Below are 27,453 nucleotides of genomic sequence, written 5' to 3'. Positions count from 1 at the left end.
CTCTTACGCGCAACGTTTACGCGTTCCTCCCACCCTCCCGAAGCTGATCGATCGATACGATTGTAAAATTATCGAAAACAAATAACGGTCTGCGGCGAACTTTGGTGGAAGTTCGCGTCTGCGAAACCGGTACTTATCTCTCGATATTATACAGCGGCGTGTACCGTTGCGTAACGATCGTTTCAGATGTGTAGACCGCCTGCCATTTATAAATTTTCCGCACGCTTATGCAATAACCATAGTCGGACGGTGCTCACGCGCGAAACCCCGTGAAACCCCGTGACCGGTTTAGTTTCCCTCGACGACGAATTTTCGTGCCACGGCGTGTCAAATGTCGAGAGATCATGGAACACGAAGCTCGCGGCTCGGTCGACGAACGTAGCGATTAATAGTTGCCGACGATGGTATAGAATACGTGCACCTGGTGAGCTCGATTATAAATTGGTATCGTGAGACGAGGTTAGTCGTGAGTCGTGATCGATAAACTAGAAGACTCTTCATTTTCGTCTCTTTTTCTTTTCGCAACGAGAAAGTCTATTAGTCGAAGATTGATTTAACGAAACGAGGATGTGGGTCGATCAGTTTTATTTGAAGTGTACTTTATCATTTTGCAGCGATGATGATATTTTCCGTTTTATCCAGTACATATTTTCCGTTCTTTCATTTCGACAGAGAAATCTAATAGTAGTTTGCGATCTTAATAGCGTCTGCTCTTATATCGTGTAGATCGCTTCGATCTACGTACTTTTTATAGAATTCGATTGTTTTTTAATAGAATTCTCACCTCGTAGATTTTATTCTTTATAAGGTTTGTTGCAAAAACGTTTGGACGATGTTTCGCAGAAATTTTCTGTAGCATCGATCGATTACCTTTTAAAGGCAACACGGAACCAGTCACGCATTTTTATTCGATCACAACGATTATTCTGACTCATGAATAATCCAAAGAATAAACTGACAGGTTAACATAACTTATCCACGAATCGTTAAAAATACACAAACGATTATCCTTGCCACAACTTTATCGTTTCGTTAGTTATACCTGTTCTACGTCATCAGCAGACTGGTTAAAAAATATCACCAATACGATCGTCGTAATCGTGTCTTGCTAACCGAGTAAATAATAACAACAACGCCAATGAAATTTCAAAATGCCTCGTACGTACGATATATTCACGATAGATGTGTACAAGCGTTTCGATACTTTCGTAAACGACTCTGTATATCGAACACCGTCACCACGATCCATCCTCTACGTGTATTTTCACCTCGACGACGTTCCTTTGACTCGAACACGTTACGAGATACAAACTCACCAGATTACGAGCTTACAATGTATACCTGTTCATTATTTCGTGCGAGCAGTCCTTTAGTCCACGCGCTCCTTATTCATTTCCGCTGCGCGGCCACAAGTATACACGAGCTCGCATGTGCGGCCGTCTCGCATTTTCCTCGGCTATCTATTTAGTGTTCACCACGGCATGGAAAGTATTTCATGCCGAAACAGGTCGCGAGTAACATTATCAGACTGGAAACCCGTTCGACGAAATTTTCGCCCGACCGCTGATCGAACCATGTTGGAGCTGGCCCGAATCGCGTTCAAACATTCCTCAAATTAATCCGTACTGATACCGCGAGTCTTTCGAGACGAATGCTTCGATTGCGCAAAGATAGATACTCAGATAGTGGAAAGGGAACATTGAACTCGCAGGATATCAAAAAGAAGATATTAGAGGAAATATCGATAAACGCGAATGTTTGATACAAACGAACGTTCTTGATTATTTATTTATCGTTTTAAGTAGAAGGAATAGAACGGGGAAATACGAATGAACGAGTAAAATTAATATTTGATGTTGTATCGTGGTAGAGTATTATTTAATATTTTATTGAAAAACAATATGATGTTAACGAATGCAATTGTATAGGATTGCAGATATACGTAACACGCTTTGCTTATACATTTATGTAGTTAGTTATTAGGAAATTTGTTAATTTACGAATTTACGGAAGATACGAGTCGATGAAATTTCTGGAATTGCGAAACAGACGATGAACGCGGAACGTTTCGAAGTTAGAGGAAGAAGTTAAGAACAAATTCTAATAAAACTTTGCAAAGAAAGTTTGTTCAAACTTATCTCGCGTACCGCGGAACCTAAACGTACCTAGATAATCACTCGAACCATTAAAAGCTCCATATAAGTAAAAATAACTTGGACTTCTTGCGCAAATTCTTCCATTTCCTGCACTTCAACTCCACCGTTTGAAACTTTAGCTACGATTCAACACAATTTTTCTCCACCATACCGCAACCCAATTTACGCCAATTTAACAGCGACGTGCAGACGTCCAATGACCCAGAGGCAACGATATATTACAATTAAATACTCTGTTCGTCAGCGTGTGCGCTGCTCTTAAATATCGTCGTTTGATTAATCTTTGCCTAGAGGTTATTTCGTATCTAAAATTCGAGAACCGAAAGATCTCCAATAAAAACTTCAAACGACGACCGATTACGTAACTTCTCCAAGCTATTGCATAATTCTAAAGACATTAGCCGCTCTTCGATAGATTTGATCACGGCATGTTTCGTTTCAAATATCGAATCGTCCGATCGAAAAAGATGCCCATTCGCCGTAACTAAAATTGCGACTTGTCAAATATATTCTACGTATTTCTTTTACAATCTCTAAATGGAGACCACGACGACCGACGAACGAAATAAAATTCTACCAAAAAATAAACGAACGTCCGACCGTTTCCAAGCCGCATCGTGCGTGCCCAGGAATCAACCGGATTCCTCTTGATCGTCGTTGAAATTACGACGTTCTTCGGCCGTGGCAAAACAGAAATTCATATTTTACACGGTGGCACGTTAATCCTGCGGCGTCGATTCCCGGCAAATCGAAACGATGATATTCCCGACGGCTGGCGGCGCGCGGACTTAGTCGATCGCCCATCGAGGAACATTCCAGTTGCCGAGGTTTCCGACAATTACGTACAGCGCCAACGATACAACTGGCTTACGCTTGCGTATCACGGCGCTCTTCCATGTCCTCGCATTAGCCGTGACTACAATTATGCCGCTTCGTAACGGTATCTTCATTTTCTCAGATGTCTTTCGCGGTGCATCCATCGCGCGCTACACCTACTTTACATTCCCCGACGTCCGCGAGCTTCGTTTCTACCGATTTCCACCCGTCATTTCCTCAAGCGTCCTTTCGTCCATCTTTCAGACCGCCATCCATCCATGTTTCAGCCATTCTGCCACGAGATAGTCTCTGTAGGAAGTAATATTGGGTTGGCAACTAAGTGAATGCCAACCCAATAACTTCGAGGAAGTTTCGAGCCTCAAATGGAATCTTTGGATCGTCGAATTTAGTTGTCCAATAGATTTTCAATGTTGGCCACTTGTAAAGGACGATTATCGATATTGGATCATTTTAATCATGTCATATTCATCCATAACGAATTCAATTTTCATATTTAAACTATCGATATTTACACTCTCGCGGAAAATTGTAATATTCAGAGATACGCGGAGTTTACGCTTCTTTACGCGAGAACATAAAATATCCAAAGTAAGATACTGGTGGTATTCAAAACGTGAAATAATTCGCATAAAAATCCGTGGTCATTCGAGGTATCTAACGTATCTTGTTGCATCTATAATTTCAAAAGTTCGAAGTGAAAATTTCTCCTCAAGATATCCATCGCGTTAGTCAAAATCTACATAATTCTCTGCTTAATGGCTCGGTCCGAGATTAATTGTGCGTCAATGCGGAGCTGCAAGGAAATCGTCGAGCGCCGTAGAATCATGAAAATGTATTATACGAAGAAAGCGCGATAACGACTTGCAACATTTTTATAGCCACACGTTAGAATTGCCTTTAGTAACACACTCGAGAAGACCAAATTAACAGATAACGATCTGACTTTCGTGACAGATTCGATATTCGCGTATCGACGACTTCTTTTTCTTCGTTTCTCATCTTTTAACCAGCCTTTCTTATTCTACCCGAGTGTTCCCAAGCTAAAAGCAGGTGGGCAATTAAGGAGCGTAAAACTGTGTGGCTGGAAAGCGTTTCTTTCACCGAGAAACCACCAAGCTTCAAACATTGTAGAGAAGTCTTCGTAATTGATGGTATCGTGTTCGCGTTCGTTAACGATTTCTTCTTTGGATAATTGCGCGGCTACCTGGAGCTTCGGAAACTCTTTAAATTATAGTGATTACGTAAACGTGTGTATCACGTGGAAAGATGGATGGAAAGAATATACATCTCGATGATTTTTCAGAAAAATTGAAATTTTATATTTCTGTAGAGAAATTAAGTGTTTTAACCGGCGACTAACGAGCAACGTTCGATGCGTTAGACGTTCTTCCTCGTCTTCCTTTTTCGTTTCGTCCTGTGTGTTTGCTATCCTCGCGTGTCAAGCTGAAAGCTAACGCACGATTACACCGTTCAACATGGAAGACCGCGCCTTCGCAGTTTTTTCTTCGGATAGGAGCTATAGGAAGTTTCGAACTGTGATTTTCTTCCTCTTTGGTACGGTCGATTTGGTGTTGCAACTGCACGGAAAATTTTGATAGCAAAATTGATTACGATGTTCCGTACAAGTATTAGTTTTCCTGTTCGTCGAATAAAATCCAGCGCGCTTAACGTCGTTTCGATTTTATCCTAATTTTCTAAGATGAGATCTCCTATTGTTAGGTTACTCAATTTTTATGGCATTCATTTCCATTTCGTATTCCATTTTATACACCGCGAGATATTTAATGTTACGCAACGTCCCGTGAAATTGAATAATTTCATTCGAAACTAGCCGAAATAGTCGTCAATCGTCTACCGAGTGATTCCATAAGAGCAACTGATGGTTAAGATCAACTTTAAAAGAAACCATGTTACTTGCATCGATGAATTTGCAAAGAAACGAAAAGTTGGCGCTAAATCTCGAGAGTAGAGCGTACAATTGACATACGCGTAATTAGCAAAGTAACTTTCTACAACGGGGCTGATTCTTCTCGTCCGGTTTCGTTGCAGGCAGCCGCCTAATTAAAGAGTTTGACGAATAAAAGCGTGACAAGAAAGTATCTCGTCCAATGAATAAATTCGCGTGTCGAAAATAAGATATTTTTCATCGAAAAGCCCGTGGCATCTTTCAAGTTTGTTGCACCCGACAGCCAATTAACCAAATCAAATACAATATAACCGGTGATAACTTCGCGACGAGCTAATTACGCGTCAACGTCAAACCGTGAAAGGTCTGCAACTCTACACAGGTAAGCTGTTAGCGGCCGACACGTTATCGAAACAGGTGCAACTTCTGAAATGGAATTCGATTATCCGTTCGTTTTACGTTCAACCGATTAAGCCGTTTCATCGAGTGGCGCAAAGGGTGGGGATTAAAAGACTCTTCGTGGAACTGATTTCGTACAACCTGACGATTGACTATACGTTTGATCGATTCATTAAAAACCGAGCCGTGAAACAGACGTATAATATCGTTAAAAAATACACCAGCAAAGCAACTGAACTGGTTATCGTTTTGCAAGATTACAATAAATTTATTGGAATAATGGATAAACTATATAGAACCACGAGTCAGAGGTACAAGGTGGATTTTTTCGATTCAAAGAAAAATATATCGCAGTTTGTCGTACAGTAATGTAAAACGCTTCGATATCGTCGAGTATCGTATAATTTATGATTTAAATCGAGGAAGAAATGGAACAATGTAAATTGACCGAAGAAAGATCGCGGATGAAACGTCGCGTTAACGTGACTTTGGCTGACATTCATCCTAACGAGTTCGGAACATCCTTCTAATTGGATGATCTTTGCACAACGTTGGAGACAAATAAGGATAAAGTGAAACTCTATCCAAGGATAAAAAGATTCAACTTTCCATCTCCCATTGCTTTTTCTTTTCTCTCTCTTAAAAATCTGAAGATCAAGTTGAGAACCAACGGCACTTACAAAGTTCCTGAGGCTGCAACACAGGGTATATCGATACGTCGATAATTGCGAGTAGTGGTATCGACGATGATGTAAGAGTTCCGTGTTCCCGTGGCGTGTATGGAGGTAGCTATGCACAGCACATTCTACGCGTATTACACTTTTGCACGTTCAACACGTGTGCGCGCACGTGTACGTGTATCCGTTTGCTCATAATCCAATGTGAACGATATACGTCGAATCTGGATGTCGATCTACAGCATTGATACAAGCAGATCCGATAAATCCCATAAATCTACGATACCTGCCGTTCAGCTCGACGTCCTTGCGGCTCTGGCCACTCGTAATATCGTTGACTTCCATGGGGCTCGACGTACACCCACCGCTAGATTCGATTTACATCGAGCTTACACGATGAAAATGTGTTCGCGATAAGCTGGCCACACCAGCTACGCTGCAGCTATGATGGAAAGCTTTCGCTTCGAGGGGTAACGCAAAGAATTTCGTTTTCATATAATTTACTCGACTATCGATCTACACTATGCATTTCTGAGAAATTTGAAGACGCGAAGGTGCGAGAGATTCTCGTAACAGGCGAAAGTATAAAGAATATTCAAGTTAGAGCGATTATTGTAACACTTAACGAACGAAATGAATCTTCGTGTAAGTGGCGTTTCGCAAAATAGAACTTGGGTAGAACATCGTTTTATTTATTGGACGTACAAACTGCTATACTTTGGATATTTTACATACCTTTCTATACTATTTTATACTTTTGCATACTCAAATTTCCCATAGATGCACAAAATTACCACGGCCTAATCGTAAAGTAGGGTAGATAACTATGAAAATTGCGAGTTTAAGTCTGAATCGGAACGGGTTAAAGAGACCAGAGACACCGGTTAAGAGACTTTCGTGTACGCTCTGTATATGCTGTTTAAAGAGTCAAAGAACAAAGAAAGCGAAGGTGATGGTCGTTTTTAATTTCGTTTTAGTCTCGTTGGTCGTCATTATTCGCGCGACCCTGCCCTTGAAACGGGTTTGCAACCACGGGTTTCAGCAACAGCCACCGCTCGCGATTGAGTAACCGCTTTAGCGGTATAATCTATCCTTCGTGTGTTTCGTGATTTTTCGCTCGGTCTAAAAATAATTTCCGCGTTGGTGCCTACCCTCGGTAGTCGCAACTCGAAATGTCCAGCTCGATCAGCCGAACGATCGACAGTTCTGTTTTCTTACTTTCTATTGCGATTTATCTTGGGCCGTTTGACAGTCAGGGTCCGAGTCTGATACTTCCTCGACGACTGGCGACCTAATGGAAACGGAGAAACGAGACTGTCCTTGTTCCAAGAGAATCTTAAAGTCGAGATTGGTAATTTCACAGTTGTTAAGAGTGTCAGAGGCGACCCGCTTTGTTTTTTCTTCGCAGCAATTATTCAACGAAGCAACGGTTGCATTAAAGTTGGTATTGCCATTTTAAATTATTCGAACAGCTTTTAAAATGTAAAGTAATTTTGCAATTCTGAAAGATTGGGAACGCAGATTAGAGGATGCAGACGAGAAATATGATCGAAGCATACGTACATATGTAATAATGCGCAATAAATTATCGTTTTTAATATATGAAACAATTTTTCTGTAATTAATTAGTTCAGGTAATCGAGGCGCTGTTGTATATGCAAATTAATAATTTATAGATTCTAATGCATTTTATTGACCGATATTTATTTTATTTCTTTCGTCATCTAACACCAATATTTTCTTCCGGGGTGTATCCTGTATACTAAAACTCTCTCGTGCGTTTCCCAAATGACGAATTAATTTTCTTACGATTAACGCGACTCGCGATTCGATCGGAAATGTAATTAACGCGTAACGTTATACATCGGGAAATATTCTATTGTCTGGAGATACAGATCCATCGATCTCTGATCTTCCAGACTGAACTAGATCGAGTATAGTTAAGTCCGGTATTTAACGTGGTAAAATTTATTCATAAATTCACAGCTACCAATACCAATACGCTCGTTCATTTGCATTCGAATTATATTTTTTTTCACTTTTTCTTTTTACTCGATTACCTCTTTAATTAGTCATGTAGGACGAAAAAAGTAGAACAAGATTGACTGACAGAAAATGGCGGGAATGTGCATTGAAATTATAAATGCGAGGGAAATTGGTGTTTCGCAACGTTGCTGTTTGGTAAACATGATATGCTGCTGCTCTACCCATTAGATTTCTCCGTTGTTGAAAATGAAATACTAGAAATGTGTTTCACATGTAAAATAGATTTATATAATAATATCGGAAAATCTGTAAAATAAGAATTCTCCATATTTACTTGTCAAACAAATATTTATTAGCAAATACCATAGATATTAAAATACGTATTGTGAACTTGAAAAATTATTACGAAGTTGCGAAAAAAACGTATAAAAATGTTACATTTAGTTCGTTAAACAACGTTTAATTAAACCCGCGGCTAATATCTTAATACAAGAGTTTACTAATTTCAACATACATTTCAGCTTCTTTTCACGTTTGCTTCCATTCGTCTTTACAAGAATCCAAATTTACAAACTATACATTTTATATCTCAATATAGAAACACAGATCCAAGCAACATTGGAACATACTTGCCCACTTTGTAATTCCAACTCCCACAAATAATTTGTATATAAATCAACCGTAACATATTTCAAGCTATTTTGCGCTATTTTACACAAGTACAAAGTTCTAGTCAATGTCGTTCTTTTTCCAATGAAACGTGCAATTTTTCATGCTGAAATTCGATAGAGTAACTTGGCTATCGCGTCGAAAGCTTCGCACGAACATGCGACATCTCCATCAAGAATTAATTAAAGTTCGTAAGTGGGCCGATTTTAAAGATCCACCGCACATGGTACATTAAAACGCCATTTGTGAACTAAAACCGTGCAACGATACGCGTTTCGCTCACGAAAATAAAGGTATGGACTAACGACGTGAAAGTTTCGTACGTGCCACACGGTCCAATCAGAAGGCGTATATAATTCTGCGAATATTCATTGACCTTTCAGTCGAACAATGTATAATCATGAAAAATGGTGTGAATCGATAGGGGAGAAAAAAGGGGAGGGAAAAAGGAAGATAATTTACAGTTACGTTCTTGAGTCGCACGCGGATTCGTTTCCTCGACGAGCATCCGCGTCTCGGATGATTGCGGACATTCGAAATTATACTTAATCTTTCGTTATAAAAGTATACGTGAGTATCTAACGATGATTATTCGCGTTGTTCGACGATGAATCAGATGGACATGTTGTGGGATCGGGATCTGAGCGGTGTCTCGCGATATGAAAACTAACTGGGAATGGAAAATATACGCTGCTCACATGAGTAAGTCGTAAAGTTAGTTTCCGCTTCGCAAGGTTTCAATCAACGCAGCCATACTAATGTTTGATGGGATATTACGTGAATTGAAAGTATTCTCGAAGGACTTGGAAAAATCTTTGAAAAGTTTGCTGAGTCAGAGACTTTAAAGTATCGTATTAGATTATCGATTAACAATGGTTACTCTTCCACGAGGTCTCGTTTCGATTATCAAAAGATTACAGAATATTCAATATTTGTTTCTACTCAGCTTTTGTTTAAAAAAGTTTGACTTAAAAGAGTTTATTGTCCTTCTTAAAATCCCTCAGTTCGACCATTTTCTTATAGCAACAATGTTATAAAGAAGCGTTTAGTCTTAAGAAGTCTTAAAGAAATACTCCTCCTACTGCAATGTAGGAAAATGTCATTTTTGCATAATTTTTCTAAACTAACTTATCCAAATAGGAATCAGACGACCAAAACTTTATATTATAATTAGTAAAAAAATATCGATTAAAGTGATTCTTAGATTAATTAAAAGTTTCCATCTTGGAAAAAGTTAATGCTCGTTGAAATGCTTCAATTCAAATCCGATATTTATTATGCGATAACTTAACAGTTTAACGATATTTTAAATTGTAGTCTGTGTAGCTTAGTTTTACATTCTTCGAAATTATATTCTAATTCTGTACAAAATTTACCTACCAACATTATCGTTCATTTACCTGTGTGGTATCGTTATTTTTTGCTATGAAAGAAATGGGAAGATAAATTATAATAATGTGAAATATTCTGGTTTCTAGTGAAATGTTAAGAAATTTCGTATTCATTGAATGAACATGCTATTAAGATCTTTGAACGTGCAAATCACTACTAACGATTTGAAATATACTAGTAATTATCTCTAACCAAGCTTCCACAAATAAAGGTACAAAAACTGTTTAACAATAAGTAAGAAAGCGTAACGAGCGCCGCTAATAGCCGGATACTTCATACTTCGAATTATTACTTTAGATAGATTCACGTGTAATAAATAAAGCACGCAAAGTAAAAGAATTATTGCATAGGGATAGCAAAAATTAAATAACGATTAACTTGTTCTAAAAATATATACGTCCTTTTACATTATGATACACATTATCAAATGATGCAATTTGTACAAAATATCTTATTAAATAAACTCAAAAATACGCGCAGACGACAAATTTTACAGTAAATTTCTCTATGATTATTATAACGACTAATTTAAATACAAGTTTTCAAACAATTCCGATGAGCTCAATTATTAGTCTTATGTGTATTTTATAACTCGTGCGATTAGCGAATAATCTTTTAATCCGCTTGAAACAAAAATGTGACAAACGAAACAAACAAACAAAATCGTAGCTGGTACATTGAAAAAATTGTACTCGTTTTTAATTCATCTTTCCGATATTGCAAAGACAACGCCGGTTACATCGCGGCGTGCGTTATTATCGTGAAATTCGTTTAATTGAATCCCTTTTCTCACGCCGGTTTCTCAATTTAAACAATCACTTCCGGGGAAGGAGGTAATATTCTTCTAGTGCGGGACCGCCTGAAAAGGCGGACGTTAAATTGGCCATTAACGCGAATGTCACGTGGTATTCGTTGTCTCGCGAGGCGCAGCGAATTTGTGGGCCGCTTAACACGGTATTTAATTAAGCGGGTGGAGTGGTTAGTCCTGTTGAAAGGAAAGGAAGAGCAGAGAGAGAGAGCAAAAAGAAAAAACGAAGAGGAGAGTAATATCGCTTTCGGCCGTCGTGAACGGTACATATTATTTATTGTCGGGCGATACGGCGACGACGTTCAAGAACAGGCCAATGTGTTCCGCTTGTATCGAAAAAGGAAGTGGCCGATGACTCGTTGACTCATCCCGTAAACTCGATTTATCGTGGTGTTCGGGATATTCGTCGTTTTACCTTCGGCCATGAATATTTATTGCGCCGCTGTGAAACAATTTCCTAAATCTTTTTCTCCCGCGCTCTCGAATCGTCGTCCCCGTGATGGATTATCAAGCAAATATCGTGGAATTCTGAAATTTAATCCAAGTATAGTATCATCGACACGAAGTATTAAAGTAACATCCAAGACTTACAAGACTTCGTAGATTTTAAAGATTTCCTAACCTTCGAAAACATTCCAGAAGTTCTAGGGTATCGAGAACTATTCGAAGCGATCCGAATTTCAAGCCTTGAAACACATCGAATCGTTTCGAAACTAATTGTAAGATTCGAATGTTCGTCTTTATGCCGCGCCGCGCTATCGAGTTCCGCGCCGCGCATGCGCGTGAGTATTAGTGCGCGCGCACCTAACGAGAGTACAGATGCGCGCTCTTTTTCACGCGGTTCGCGCATCCACGTTACAATATAAATTTCAGCAGTACGGATAGTTTATCCCGTCGAAGAGTAATTTGCCCATTAACTTTGTGTCGCGTTTGTCTCGTCGTGCGGGCGTATTGGCAAGGAAACGCGGAACATTAGCGTGAATAAACTCCTTAACGTCGGAGTTCATTCGCCGTGAAACACGAAGCACGATATGCAGTCGAAGTCTAACAAGTGGCGTACTGCATGCTGGAAAGTTTGCTCGAATAAGGAGAGTGGGGTATTGATGCAGTTCACTGCGTGAGAAAGTGAACATCGATCGAGGTACAGTATGGAGAAACTTTCGTAAAATTTTGCGGTATCCGCTGTAGATCCGTTACCAAGTATCTATAGGTTATGTTTTATTAGTTGGAATATCTAGATGGTAGGGGCGCGAGGTTAGGAAAAAAGGAAGCTGCGGCACGTTGACCATTTGTACTTGGAATTTTCTAGACTACGATCGGGCGGCGACTCTGATTTATTTCCACATCGTGTCGGTACATGTCGTATATAATACTACGGGGTGAAAGTTGGCATGGAATCAATTGCGATAGCAACAGTTCTGAAACTATATTGCATATTATTCCTTAAATTAATATAGTATCGACGCGATAAATATCGCAAATTGCCTAAAGCGCGATAAAGACATAAAGGGTTAAAGTATTGTTACTCTATGAATCATGGGAAAAATATTAAGAAACATCATATGTTGAAGGTAAATTAAATGTCAAATGCTGAAAGACATTATTATTAGACCGTGGACGTTTACGCATTTATGGAAGATTGAAAGAAACAAAAACACATAGAATCTATATGATATGCAAATAATATGAAATATTCAACGTACAGCAACCATTGTAATGTACGTAATGGACGAGACAGATCTTTACTTTGGTGTTATTCCTTTAATAGCGTCAATAAAAATTTGATTTCGCGCGAACATACACACTTTGTATATCGCAGATATTAAATATCGTAACGTTGATTAAAAAAGTATTAAAATTAAGTAACGAAACTTTAGAGAACACGTCTCACGTTAAGATCTTTTGTATTTGAACCATATTCTATATTAATTCCAATATAATATAATATATATGTTAATATTTTTAATATTGTACACGAATATGCAAAGTCTACTTTTATTATCGTTAGTATTTTTACTGCAACGGCTAAAGCTTCGAGAAAATGTTACCCACTTTTAACTCTGCAAATTTTAAGAGCGATACATATAATAGTTTATACGAAAGATATAAATGCTACATAGTTTGCTACATAAATGTTGTCTATCGTTAATTTATTGAACGTAAAAATTCAACCACCTGTAATAAACTTACGTTTACTTGGCCGCGAAATATAAGGAAAGCAAACTGGCAGATATATTACCTAATTCAATTTAGAATTCGCTGCTTAGAGCCTTAAACCACCTTTGTTTTACTACTCGCTATCGGGCAGCGCTTCTGTGGCAAATATTACGAATAATAAAGTAAGTAACAAACGTTAAGCGTGGTAAAGGCACAACTGCGTTTACGACGTACTTAGTTAAGCTTGAACATGATCTCGCTTTGAAACATTTATAAACACTGTCGCTACGCCATATACGGGTGAAAAGCATTTTAACGAAAAGTGCTAGAGAAAGACTCGCAAAGAAAATTAATGAGAATTAATTTCTTCTGTAAAATCTGCGCATCGTAAGGTGCACAACTTTATAATTTAATTAGATACAACTTTTCCCTGATAAGATCACGAATTCATGGAAATTACGTAATGTGTAACGAATGTTCTCTGTATAAAAATTAAAATTGAAAAATGTTAGAGTATTTTATTGCTCTCTTGGAGCAACATGGACATTGTAATAGTTTTATCTTGCATAAATTTCGAATGCCCGTCAGCCGAATAGTTCAACAGTTAATTAAGGCTCGTTTATTAAAACGAGGATCTTCTGTATCGGCAAGAATAATTGCGAAATGGCAATTCGACACGTAGGTTAGGAAATGCGCATCCGGCATTTATCGATACTCAAGCCGCTGGTTACACGATCATTCTTCAAGATGCTTGATGACGATTGCGTAATTTCACGGGCTCTTGTCCGATCTTTACGTCGCGTCGGCGCGTTTAATTACTCGAATTTCTCACTATAACGCGAGCAATAACGAGGTAGCTCAAAGGGAACTGAATTAACGACAATTACGGAAGAATCGTGAAGGATCATTAAGCGCATAATCGCTGGCCATGGCCACAGGCTACGGTTTGTTATTGGACAACACGATGAGATAATAATTGCTGGCTGTTAAGCGTGAATAACATTTAAGCGGGTACGATTTTGCTCGAACGAAAATATAACCTTTATTAATTTACGGTGAAAGCACTCGATGATGCGTATTAATGAATTATTGGACGTTACGGTATCGCCAAGTCAAGGGGATTCTATTCTTCTTATCTCATTGTATTACGAACGAATGTAAAATCATTTGGAAGTTTTCGAACGCTTAATATTGGGTTGGCAACTAAGCGAATGCGGATTTTGTCAATACCATCTAATGAAAAAATCCGCAATCACTTAGTTATCAACCCAATATTATGGATCGAACAAACATCTGGTTACGTTTCATTTTTTAATTTGTATTCACCAAACTATAAATTTTCGCAAAACGTTCGCAGTCTGCTTATCGTTATTCTCATATATTTTCATTGCTAAATGATTGAGTAACGAATAATCGTCTATCTGAAACCAGTTTCCTGAAAAATTTACCTTCCTCGGTTATATCATTAGCGAGCCAATGATACGATACAAGTCCACCACGAACGCGAAGCGAAGCAACACGTAAGAAACGGCTATCCTCGAGCAGCCGTTAATGGCCAAATAAAAATCGCGAGAATGCTTAAAAAGCAAAAAGAAAAAAAAAAGAAAAAAAAAGAAAAAAGATGCAAGGAGCTTAGAATCAGCACGGTGCCCAGCGAGATCACGGCGATTACCCAGAAGGCAGGCCCTCGAATATTTCACCCTGCATGCGATCCGCAGAATGAACACGTCATGCGAGAATACCGGAATCGATTTATCTTCGACGAACGATTGATTTATTAGCGATCGAACGATCGTATTTAGAAGCGGTATCGCGCAACCTCGCGGGCTATCCGCGATTTGTAAATCTTCGTAGATACCCGGCCTCCGGGTTGCCGATAAATCACACGAAGACCAAGAATCCTCGAATTGTTTATAATACAGGCTATTAGGTTGCGTGTAATTGCAGTCGGGATGGATCGATGTAACGACGTAAATCAATCGAGAACTGGTTCTCGTTTGATAAGAGGCGGATTTTTCCCCTTTGTTTCGCTTTTGTACGAGTTTAATGGGGATGAAAGGGCTGTGTTTAACGAGTCACGGTTGGCTGCGCGACCGAAAATGAGATTTAAGGATCGAACGGCGGCACGTTCGATCGTTTCTCACGAATAAAACTCGAGAGGAAGCGCATAAACGCGCGGCGGATGAATAATCCGTACTGGAACGGATGACCTTTCACTGGCGAAAGAAACGAGCGTCGATGTTTTGCGAGATTTTATCGATATTTTTCTAAAACACGAAGGTAAAAGTAACGTGATGTTAAACGCGCGAGGCACTGGTTCGTTTGGAAAGGATGATTGATATTATGTGAGTTTTGGTGGAACGGTAGGTGGTGTTTAAGATGCGCGGTGTTGAATGAATGATTTGGACGAGGATGAGAAATGAAGCGGGAAGAAGGCAGAGAATCTGTTTGAGTGGCTTAAACACGTATATGTTGGTGGAAAGAAGATTTATTGTTGTAAGGCAGAGATGCCGTGTACAGTATTATACACACGTACACTTGCGCCGTATACAGTAGCTCGTATTCGTAGAAACTATTTCTAAATATATTATACAGAACATTTTGAAACCGGATGAGCACCGTAACGAGACACTGTTATCATGGCTATGGTGGTCAAATTAAAAACGAGTTTGAAAATATAGATATAAGGATGACGAGATACTTATTGCAAATATACGTTTCATTATTTAGTAGAACTATCTTTAACATTATTAACATTATATTTAAGGCCATTACTCGTTTTATCTCGTATTATTCTTTTATTGAATATATTTTCTCATTCTTTCGTTATTGTAGCGAAGACTATGTAGGTCTGCAACAAATTTGATTATCCCGTGCAAAGTTTAGAATCGAATTGTAAGATATCGATTCAATAATCCTATCATACTATACCGAACAATTCTGTGTTGAAATACTCGAACGATTTCCACGAAACGTATAACTCGATCGTAGTTTCCATGTACATTTTCAGATTTGTTTCTTCGATCTTTACAAGCCTCGTTACAAACACCAATGATATTTCTAAACGTTTCGTATAACACACATAATACATTCGCCGAAGTACGCCGACGCGTAATAACTATTGCTGCACGTGAACCATACTGAAATAACGATCAAATATTTCTAACCGAGCCGAGAGAAACAAAGGCGCGCAAACTGGCACAAGGGAAATAGAACTTCAATTTTCTCTTTGAAAATGGTGTGTAAATAAAATATATAGATAAAAACGTCGGTATGACTTTTTCTCGTCCTCTACATCTTAATTATAACTTTCTCCTGTATATCTTCCTGAAGGTTCGTTTCTCCCTACCTAAAAGTCACATTTTATACAATACAAAAGGACGAAAGAAACGCGGAGAAGAAGCCACCGGCCAAGAGGACCCAAGATGCGCCATATTTTCGCGCGCACTTATCGAGCCGGTCCGCGGCGACGTTAACGAATAAAAATTTATTCGGACGTCGAAGCGGCGCGGCGGTTCTTCGAGCCGGATAAAATACCGTGTCCATGGCCGCGTATCTCGTCGCGGGCATAAATCCTTCGAGGGGCACGGCTGCTCCTCCGCTTGGTATACCGGGTGAGCATCAAAGCACGCGAAATATATTCGGTGCGATCGAATCTCGGCGCAGATTTATTAAGGCTTTCTTTTCCGCTCGTTCTGACGGGCCGTAACTCATTAGCCACGGTGTCGTTGCCGTGTGTCAATCTTCCACGTTTGCGGTCCGTACGAAACTGTATTTCTTTGGGTACGACGTTTCTGCGCTTCCACTCGCTTCGCTCGAACGCGCTTATCGCCCTTCCACAGGGCTAAGTAATTTTGTTTCGCGATTTTTGTTTGTAGTACCCTTCACGTCCTGTTCATTCTGTCCAGTATCTCTTAAGAAACGACAGCTAGTTTTTAACACACTACAGTTACAGCTATTACAGTGGAATTTTTAGGATCCGAATTAATGGAAGAAGATAATCATTCGCGGTCTTTCGAATAATAGAAATAATATGATACGAGAACGATGGCAAATTTTGTTAATACTATGTCGAATTATGTTCTGCTTGTGCCTCAAAGTATCTCAACGTAAGTCCTCTTTCCAGTGCCATAAACATTTCAAAATAACAAGGCTTTTCATCGTCGCTTTCACCGTAATCTTCTCTCTTCGAACATCAGGAACTAAAATGTCGATGACAGTACTCGTCCAAATTTCCGAACTTTTTCTTACGATACGTACACTGTATATCTGGATACTGTCATTCCTTTGTCGCTGATTTATTATCGTTACTATGCAACGGGATATACATAGGTAGCTTTACGATTCAGTTAACATTTTTCTAGCTCTTGAAACACCCGAATAATTTTAACGTTGTAGCTTCTTGCAATTCTTTCTAATCTTTGCAAGCATCTTTTACACTTAGTATGCATGTAAAATTTATAGTACTGTACTATAGCGTCTTTCGTGCCACACTTTCGTAAAGTTGAACGAAAGTCATTGGGAATTCGGAATACTTTAGGATTTTATAGTTTCTGAAATTTAGCTTCAACCTTACATTTAATTCTATTGTTAAATCTGCGAATGTAGAGTCTCGAGACTTTCACAGCCTGGATTGTCGCTGTCCACGCTGTTACACTTAGCACCGATACACATCTAACGCTGTTTGCCGCTTCCGGGAAAGAGACGTGTCCAGAAGGAAAAGCCAACCGCGATCTGAAATCTGCGATGTTGGCGAGACGTCGGAATTCTTTTCCTTCTGGACACGTCTCTTTCCCGGAAACCGCAAACAGCGTTAGACGAAGCAGCGTCAAATGCGTATCAAAACGCTGAGTGTAACACTGGGAATCTGCGAATGTAATGTAAGATTATAAATTGCCTTAAAACGATAAAATTGCCTTAAATAAAGAAGACCAACCGAGTTGACTGATACGTATTTATCTCGTATGATACGATATCAATCATGTCGGGATAGAATGATTGGTAACCCTTTAAGCTCCGAAGCTCTCTGCTTGGACAGAAATGGTCTGAGCGAAGTCGAAGGAAGTATAAATCCCGCATTTAAAGCAGCGTTACTTTCTAGCTGGCAATAAGAGCGCGCCATAGTACGAGTTTTATTGCCATTACACGCAATAATTCCACTATCGTTTAACGCGCGTCCGCGTCGATCCACGTGACGAGGCAATAAATCTTACGCTAGCGCGTGTCTAAAATGTTCTCCTCTTCGGTGCTAACTTTTTACGCGTGTATTAAGAAACCCTTGGAATTCTCGATTCTAATCAAGTTAATAGGAACATATCGTTCCGTTCGAATCGCTGAATATCGATAAGGGACAAATCAATTCCTTGCGACGTGCGTGGTCAACGTTTGATCACGAGCGTATAGCAAATTTCGTGCAAAGTTTGCGTTCATTAAAAAAAAAAAAAAAGAAGGGAGAGGAAAAAAGGCACTTAGATATAGCACAAGTCAGTTTTGATATCGCGAAACATCGATTAATCAGAGCGATTTTCTCGTCGTGAGAAACTCGTAACGATTCTTCGTAATTTCAGTTTTATTCTTCTCAGTAAAGTAAAAAGGATCTTTAATTTAGTTACAACATTTAACGTAAAATTGGGATAAAAAAATCGCGCATACCGATAGCAGCTTTTTCATATTCTATTGCTTTCATTATCGATCAAACTGAGTAGTGTCAAACGTTTCATTCGCGTTTATTATCGTAGGCAGAGCCGTAGTCGTAATTCTGTAATTCGTTCGCGAGATTTACAGTCGTGGCGCCTTCGTTGGTAGACGCAACGCGAACCAGCGTAACGCTGTAACGCTGTTAATATGGAAGTTACGGCGTCCAACGAGGTTGTTAGGTAGCAACGAGATAGAATCGAAACTTATGTCGCTATATACTTAGCAGACCGTGTGTCTGTTGGAACATAGAGGTCTGAGCAACGGGCAAAGAATTTTATCGGAGATGGGAGAGCTATTGTTTCTGACAATGATTATCTGTTCAATGGTAGCCGTAACTTCGATGTTGAAACTTTTATATATATTGATTTCTGTTCCATATTCATTACGAATGTTGGCAGACGGTGATCCTTTAAATATCCTGACGCGGCAGAAAGTAAAGCGGTTTAAGAATGGAACACGTGGCAGGAGAAAATGATTTTAACCATTAAAGGTTTATCGGCCCTCGCTATATCTCTTCCACCGTAACTTTTCAGGGAGAAAGTTATCATTGGAAATTATTTTCTCGCCAAAAAAAAAAAAAAAAAAAAAAAAAAATGATGAAAGGATTGCCCTCCTTTCTTATTATTCTATCGCAAATCCATGCTTAGTTTTCCTAGTATTTCAGAATTATATTGATCGTAGGATTCTGTATAAATTTATTATTCAACTTATTCGATCGTAAGGTTTCTAGAGAATACACTATGCAAGAAGTATCAGCTAACGTAGCAATTCGTCATCTTAATATCGCAGGAATCGCACAGTGCGCTTATTCAATATAATTTATTATACGAACATCGGAGCGAAGGAGATCATTCTAATGGCTAGACTCCTTTGGAGGTTAACGTTTCAAGATTTTATAGTTGTCTTTCTACTCTAGTTCTCCTACCGCATCAGTCTTCCACCGTTGAATATTGTTTCTACATATTAAACATCTCATGGACATCAGTATTCGATGGGATGAATGCGTTAACTGGCAATTTCCTCGCGGCGTGTTCTGGGAAATCGCGGTTAAATTACGTCTTTAACCTCAATGGACCTGATTCTTGAGTCGAGGTTCGGCCGAATACCCGTGATTTTTATTCTCTGTCACGAAGAACGACGCTCTCTCTCTCTCTCTCTCTCTCTCGTGTGCGCTCATAGTCAAATTTAATCTCTTATGCCACCGACGTTGAGAATCGCTGACTGCTGAGACCTCGAAATAGAAATTGAGGATTTTTCTGCAGGTTAAAATGCGATTTAATTTCAGCGGATGATCTTTCTTAGAAAATAATATGATTCATAGTTGGTGAATACGTTATTTTGCAGACTTAATTTGCAATTTCGTAAGACACGTTCCTATTATCAGATTAAGGAAAGTGTAAATGAAATTGACTAATGCCTATTTCAAGCAGTTCTATGGAAATTTCATAATTTCTGTTCTATTAATTTCTGTTAATCTAACACACTTACGCGATCGCGTCGTGAAAATATAACTTGTCACGTTACGACCTCGAGGCTTTCAATCACATGTACAACATGCTTTAAGCCACATTAGCGAACATAGTACATTGCGTGAGAGTAGTTGCAACTCACGGGATTTAATGTGTTACTTTTGTAACGTTCGTACTGCTTTAATCGAATGAAATTAAAATTCTTTTAATCCGTTTAACGATGCTTATGCAATATACTTTTTCATATCTGTGTTAACAAATTAGCGTTTTGTTCCCATGAACATTGCTTAGTAGATGTAACGTTATCCATTCACGTTAGTTCTCTGACGTAAATCAACAGATTTTGTTTCTTATTTTATATCAACTCTTTTGACACATTGTTCGTATAAATGACCAAATTATTTTCATTTTCTGGCTTTTTAATTTTTGACTATATCATATCTAGATCTTTTTTCCTTTAATCGAACAATTACATCTCTCGCATGTTAGAAATCACAATAATTATCTCCAACTGTGATATTAGATTAGTCAATAATAAATGAAAAAAAAAAAAACAAATTAAAGGATAATAGCTAAATTCGATTTTAATCGCCAATTTAAAAAATCTACAATTTCTCTTATTATATGATTAATAGATTTTTAGTCTATCGAACTTTCTAGTCATTTTAGATTCGATATAAATTTCTCACAAACTATCGCGCGTAATTGATAGTCACTGTCATGTGCATCTTTGGAGATATTCAAACACGAGCAAACATCGCAACTCTGCTGATTCTCTCGTCGTTTCCATTATTCTGTGAACTCTTCTTACTTCGCGAGACTTTGAAATGATACTTGGCCTTGATTACATCCTCCACTTCCTCGATCGCTAGCATAATAAGTCACAAAGGTACTAACACGTATTTTATGGCACCAACTACATTCCCAGAATTATATGAATCTTCCAACCTGTGTTCGTTTCGAAATAAACTCACAATAGGCCGGCAAACAAAACGTCAAATTACTCGAGAACGAGAGATCGGACTTTTTAAACGATCTACGATATTTTCTAAACGTACGAAGTACATTCCCTATAAAGATTCACGAAAAATACAAATATCGACGACGAAGATATCAGCGCCGAAACAGAACGTTTCCTCGCATCTGGCGTGTCGTTTTTATCTTGACGTTCGATTTTCTTCGATTTCTCGTCAATCTCGGAAAAACTACCTTCTGTTTCGCTTATTTACGTAGAAATACACTTGGCTAACCCTTTTTTTCTCCGACGCTCTTCCATATTCAAATCCTGCACTTTAGTCGTCGCTAGTTTTGCTCTCAGCGGATAAAATGTGAATCTCCGTTTAAATTCCATTCTATCTTATCAAGATAGATACGCACGCGTAATATTATTGGAATATTAAAATGTTAAGCTTAAGATATTAGAAAATATGGGGAAATTAGGGGCTGTTACGTGCATCATCCTGTGCAATTTCGCGCTTTCGAATCTGCCGCAAACGCACAAAAATCCGCAGTCTGCCGGTAACCGCAGATAAGAACCTGTTGAAAGTCAGAAATTTCTTATCGGAATCACACGGTTCCGCTATAATAGATCATTCGCACCCTTGCACAAGGTGGCTGGATCGGTGAGAGTTCTCGTTGGGGAATCGAGTGGCCGTCGTTTCTAGGCCAACGAGACCGGCCTACGCCGTGAGGCGCGATCTCGTTTTTCGATTAAAATTCGATATAGCCTGGTAACTGTAACTCGGCTCGCCGCTCTCCACGTGCAAACGCTCGGCCGTGTGTATATAGAGGGCCGAGCAGCAGCAGCAGCAACATTGCAAAAAGCCCGGAGGAACCGTAAGAAGAGCAAAGAACGAAGAGGAGACCGCGTGTCCATCAACGTCGTTCCTCTCGAATCAACGTTGCATTAACGCCGCTAAAGGCTGTTCAGCTTTCTGTTCTCGTAACGAAGTATCTCCTTGATTGGCATTTAGGGTAATATACGCGGAGTGGAGACGAAGACGATATCGTAAATCGCCGGTAGACCGACTACGGCCATGGATTTCGGGCGTGTCCCCGACATCGCTTCGCTTCTTTATTTTCTTCTCCTTTTTTCTTTTTTTTTTTTTTTTTTTTTTTCTCGTTGTGGGAACTGAATCTTACTCGAATCTTACAGAGATCCAGTGGAGAAGTTCGAGGCTCGCAGTTAATACGCGGACACGATCGTTAATATTGGATCAGATAAGAGAATTTTTGACTAGAGGGTCTTCTCTTATCTTGTCTTATACCGATTATTTGACTCCGGGATGTTTATGCAGATTCATATTTTACAGTTATTACGGCAGCTCAACTTAATGGCGGTAATTTGTATATCTTTCAATATCACACGCATTTTGTGTATTTTTACATCCTGACGTTTCTTACACGTGCATAAGAATTCGCAGTTTACTGATTGTTGCTTCAGTTTGCTCGACCGTAAACGTTTATACAAACGCGTATCTCTCCATGAAAATGGAGAAACAAACGCTTGCTAAGCGTTAAATTTTGAAGCTTCATTTGTACTTTTCTCTTATGGTTACTATCGGTGGCGGCCGCTGAGAATCTTACGTAGAGTTATTGCATAGATCAAAGTCACGAATAAAAGCTCGGCGTCTTTCAACGCGGAAGCAGTTTACTGATAAATAAATTTTTATTTAAAAATAAAATCCACCCGTCTTTGCTTGCGCTGACAAAATTTCTCAATAGTCTCGTCGATGTGAAAAAAATAGGACGATGCGTGCAATGGGCTGCGGACGAGATAGTTTCGTTCGTGAAACCGAAAGGGTTAAAAATAAAATAGTTCTCGTCAGATAGTTACTCTGACCATCACTTAGACCGAAATAATTATTTCACAAAAGTAACTACCCTAAACGCGCACGTGCCGAACGCTTGCTCCGTTAATTATTGCACGTATCGTTGTAAACGCGATAGATGGAATCAGAATATTTCAGATTTTTCCTTCTTTTCATAGGGGGTTTGGCGGTGTCGCAGTGCCCATATAAGAGCCGGCACTGGTTACTGTGATAAAAATTATAAAGTGGTTTGTAAACTAGATATCGATAAAACGTTGTTTGATTTGAGTCCTAATGGCTCGGAATCAAAGATAAAACAACCTGTTCGATGGATAAAAGATATACACTTTACACCTGCATATTATTGCGCTTGGGACATTATTTGAATGATCGTAGAGGTGCGCTATTATCTGATCGACTACCTGATCTAATAAATTATTGTACGAATTGAATGTCTCTCTTGGCTATAGGGAAATCGATATTTATTGCTTCTATTTGTAATGTGTTACGCGTATATATATTTCAATCAAATATATTTCGTCAAATATATTTGTCAAATTTGATTTATTATTAATCACGCTTACTACGGATAAGAAATAATTATACATCGAATATCGTGGACACCAAATAATTTCTTAATCACTTAAATTACTTATTAAAACAGCGTTTAAATCATTTCTTTTCATACTAACGTAATTATCGAATATTTCATCATCAAAATTGTCACGTTATTTTGGATGAACTTTTGATACAACTTTTGGATGAAAATTTCGTACATATCGAACAATGAAATTTTATGAAATCTTTAAAGACAACAATAATAATTGTAATAAGAACCAAACGGATACGTATAAAAGAGGAAAAAACTGAGAAACAGGTAGATATGCGAAGAACGAATTGTAACCTTGAAATTAGATATTTAATCACGCGTAATAAGCGTAAGACTGTCATTGCTGTCGGAATGATTGATGGTTGTAAGTAGATGATTAGCGATAGTCATACACAAGGAGAAAAAAATATCTTTTTCTTTACATTCGCATACTTTCTTGCAGAGTCAGTATAGAGAAACAAGTTCTTAACGACGCGACGTCATTTTAGTTCTACTACCATTTTTCTGCCATTTAAACTACCGTTTAAGTAAACGAAGCGTTCTCGATTGCTCCACGCTTTAAGAAGTTTTACACACAATTTTCCAACAATTATTCATTCCGATGACAGAGCCGCTCTATCGAAAATTTTGCTGCTTTCTTTCTCAACCGTAAAACCGATAACGCGTTTTAACTAGAACACTCGACCCCCCTCCCAAAAGTAAGAATTTCCCAGAACTTGGTAAAAATTCGCGGCCTAATTACCGCGGCGAAATAAATTGAAAGAAGCGAAAAAATGAGGAAGAATGAAGAAACCGCCAAAGCGGATTGGCACGGAAAGAAAAGATCGTGGTACCGAGGCAGAATCGGATTGGTCCGAATCCGTGGAAATTTCCAGTTTGTTCAGTGGTGCGGCACCGTAACAGGATTCAGGTGCGTGCGCGTTTGACGCGATTTTAAAATTCGCAAGAGGCCAGCAACCTGATCTGAACGCGTTAATTGAATGAGATCACCGCTGGACCAACGTGATCCGATCCTTTCCTCGAACGAAATACTTTCCAACGCATTTCCTTCCCTCTTTCTCTATCCCGAGTTTTACGTACCTCTGGCAACACGATATTTTGCTAAGAAGGCTGTTTCGTGAGCTCGGCTCTTATTTTTACGGGAGGATAAGGAAGCTGGTTTTTTCTTAATCTTTTTTTACAGACGTTCAGTAGTGTCGAGAGCTGGACAGAAACATATTTCGAATTATTACGTTATCGCGCTACTTGGAGACTCGGAATCACAAAAATACACGGTATCCAAAAAAATGAGCGAAAATATACAAATTATTTAAAAAAAAAAAAAAAAAGAAACCTTACTCGTTGCAATATTTAGCAGATGGACGATTGTCCTAGATTTCCTATTGATCTAGGTTTCAGTTTTTCGTTACAAAGGCGTCGAAACGACAGCTTCGATTCGTAAAGAGGATGGTGCTGATACGTAGCAACTTTTGGATAGTTTGAACAGAAAATTAAAGACGTGGTTCGTTGTAAATTGTTGATATAGAAGCTTACAAAAGAGTATGAGGCGGGTATTTCGTGACAGAAATAATATCCTATATTTTTCTGGTTAAAGTGTATTTTACGACGAACTTTATGAGGCGGAGCGACAGGGTCCAATTTTGTGGAAATCTGCATAATCCAAAGTATCCTTCTTTTACCCTGAGATTGATGATTATTAGATATCCTCAGCTACTTTGTGCAGGTTTAGGTTGCAAGATATTTCGAAATAACTTTTGCTTTTTATAGTTCCCTATAAATTCTTGTATACATTTTCTTCGGAATTTTTATACGTTTAACTTGGACTATACTTACGCGTATACGTATACACGTATGGTTGGTTGGAATTACAAACTTTTGGTAGAAATCAATAATAAATCGATAAATGTACATAATATAGGATGAGAATAATATACAAAATTCACGTTTCAACTCAATAATTTAGAGCTTTACGTTGAACGGAATAATTTATTCCCGAACCATGTTCCACCATCGTCTCCGACGAACTTTATTTACCTGTCATAATGTACAAAATATTATAATGGGGTCCATCTCTCGCAGATAATAAGAAAACAGTTAATCGAATCTACGATCATAGCGCAACGTTCATATTCTTCGTGAATTAATTGATGCATGTTTACACGTAAACGGCTGTCATGTTGTGCATTTATCGCGGTACATAAATTCGTTCATACGAGACGTGATGTGACTAGTTGACAGAAATAAACATACGAACAACGCGTTGAATACCAATGAACGGTTTTCTTACTTCTCACGGGAATCAAATAAACCTTGCACCTTACGATACCTCTCAATTCTCTCTCTAACAACGAACAGGTTGCTTCGAAAAACCTGATCGTCTGTATAAATCGTTCGATTTACCGTGAAGCTTCAAATCGTGGCTATCCATCGACGCCTATCTATTGCGAATGAAACCGTGCAAATCCAAGAATCTCAACTGTGCCACTCGATGGCTATTCAAAACGTAGGAACGTAACTGAATGCCACGATACGGCGCTATCACGATCGAATCTCTATTATCATCGCTTTTCGCGCAGATGGTTTGTCATTTGTATCGGGTTGCGAGCGGTTCCATGTAAATTCACGAACAAAGATTCCACGAGTATACGTATGTCGTAACATCTATCCTGTTTTAGATGATAATTTATGTATTTTTGCGCGTCATGTGCATTTCTGAATTTTTGCATGTTACGCGTTTTTTGTGCATTTTGTCCACTTTTGCATGTTATTTGCATTTTGCGTATTTTTGCATAATTATGTCTCATACGAACGCACGAAACTCGTCGCGGTGATTTTCGATTGTTTTTTCCCTCGTTTCGTATTACGATATTTCATCGTACAGGTCGTATCGCGTTCTTTACCACGCGGTTTCCGCGTTAACAGTACATTTCAATTAAACGACACGATCGCTACCTAAAAACGCAAATGTTTACGAGACTTTAAAAGTCTCTTTAAGGAATTGCAAAAAAGATCCTCTTCGTAAAAACGGATAAGACAAATTAGCAAAAAGTCTCGGGAAGAATTTAAGAATGTAGCTCGCTCGTCGTCGCAAAAAGGATGCGTTAAAGGAAATTAAAGGTTGCACATGGTCGAAGAAATCTCGTTTATTTATTAAGATCTTTCGTTTTTCCAAGAAACCTGGAATTTCGTGCTTCCGTATATCGTGGTGGTAGAGGCGAAGGTGAACGTCGGGCCGGAAATTAATTTTCGGCAGGCCGTGTCTATACGCCGGAAACTGGGTCGCGTAACGGTGAAATCCACGTGGATCGTCAGTCGGGTCTGTGTGGTCCTAGCCGCCGGAACTTCCGATTATTCTGCAAGCTTTGTTTCCAACCGTGGCGAGAAATCGTGAGAAAAAGAAGCCTTCCAGTGCCCTTTTTTACGCACGATGTCACCTCCAAGATATACATCAATTTTGTTCCTCCAGGTAGAAGACCGTCTCACAAGCTACGTCTCCCAGCCACAATGGAACTCGAACGACGATCCAATTTATCGCCAAATATTTCCATATTTTTATCTCCGAGTTTAACAAACGTTACTCATAAAGCTTGTTATACCACACAGTCGGCGAATTTTTATGCGTCGATGCGAGAAATCCGAGGATACGAGAATGCACAAGGACGCGTACGCGAGAATACGTAAAATATGCGGCGTTTTACAATTTTTTATTACCACAAAGTTTCTATAACGCTTTTAATCCTATGTTTATCGCACAATGCCGCAAAGAGAGAAAACATCGGTCGGTAATGTCCGAAGCAGTGGCTGCTGCTTGCAAAATTCGTGGATTTCCTTCCACCATACTGTCCATTATATGCAAATGTTTATCGTACATGCTGCATAG

General features: G+C 38.9%; 1 protein-coding gene and 1 long non-coding RNA gene across 4 annotated transcripts in view; one reads left to right on the top strand and one right to left on the bottom strand.

Annotated features, from left to right (window-relative positions):
- LOC139986507 (uncharacterized) overlaps positions 1–27,453 on the bottom strand; it is a 131,566-nt gene that overhangs the window by 50,215 nt on the left and 53,898 nt on the right. The window lies entirely within an intron of this gene.
- Positions 11,633–27,453, top strand: part of LOC139986523 (uncharacterized) — a 107,532-nt gene continuing 91,711 nt past the window's right edge. For both annotated transcript variants that reach the window (XR_011799663.1, XR_011799662.1), the window contains exon 1: positions 11,633–11,971. This is a non-coding gene — a long non-coding RNA (uncharacterized lncRNA). The remainder of the gene's footprint in view (positions 11,972–27,453) is intronic.

The sequence above is a fragment of the Bombus fervidus genome, chromosome 4, assembly GCF_041682495.2.
Source record: "Bombus fervidus isolate BK054 chromosome 4, iyBomFerv1, whole genome shotgun sequence".
Taxonomy (NCBI): Eukaryota; Metazoa; Arthropoda; class Insecta; order Hymenoptera; family Apidae; genus Bombus; species Bombus fervidus.
The sequence above is the reverse complement of the archived record's forward strand: the minus strand, read 5'-3'. Positions and strand labels throughout refer to the sequence as shown.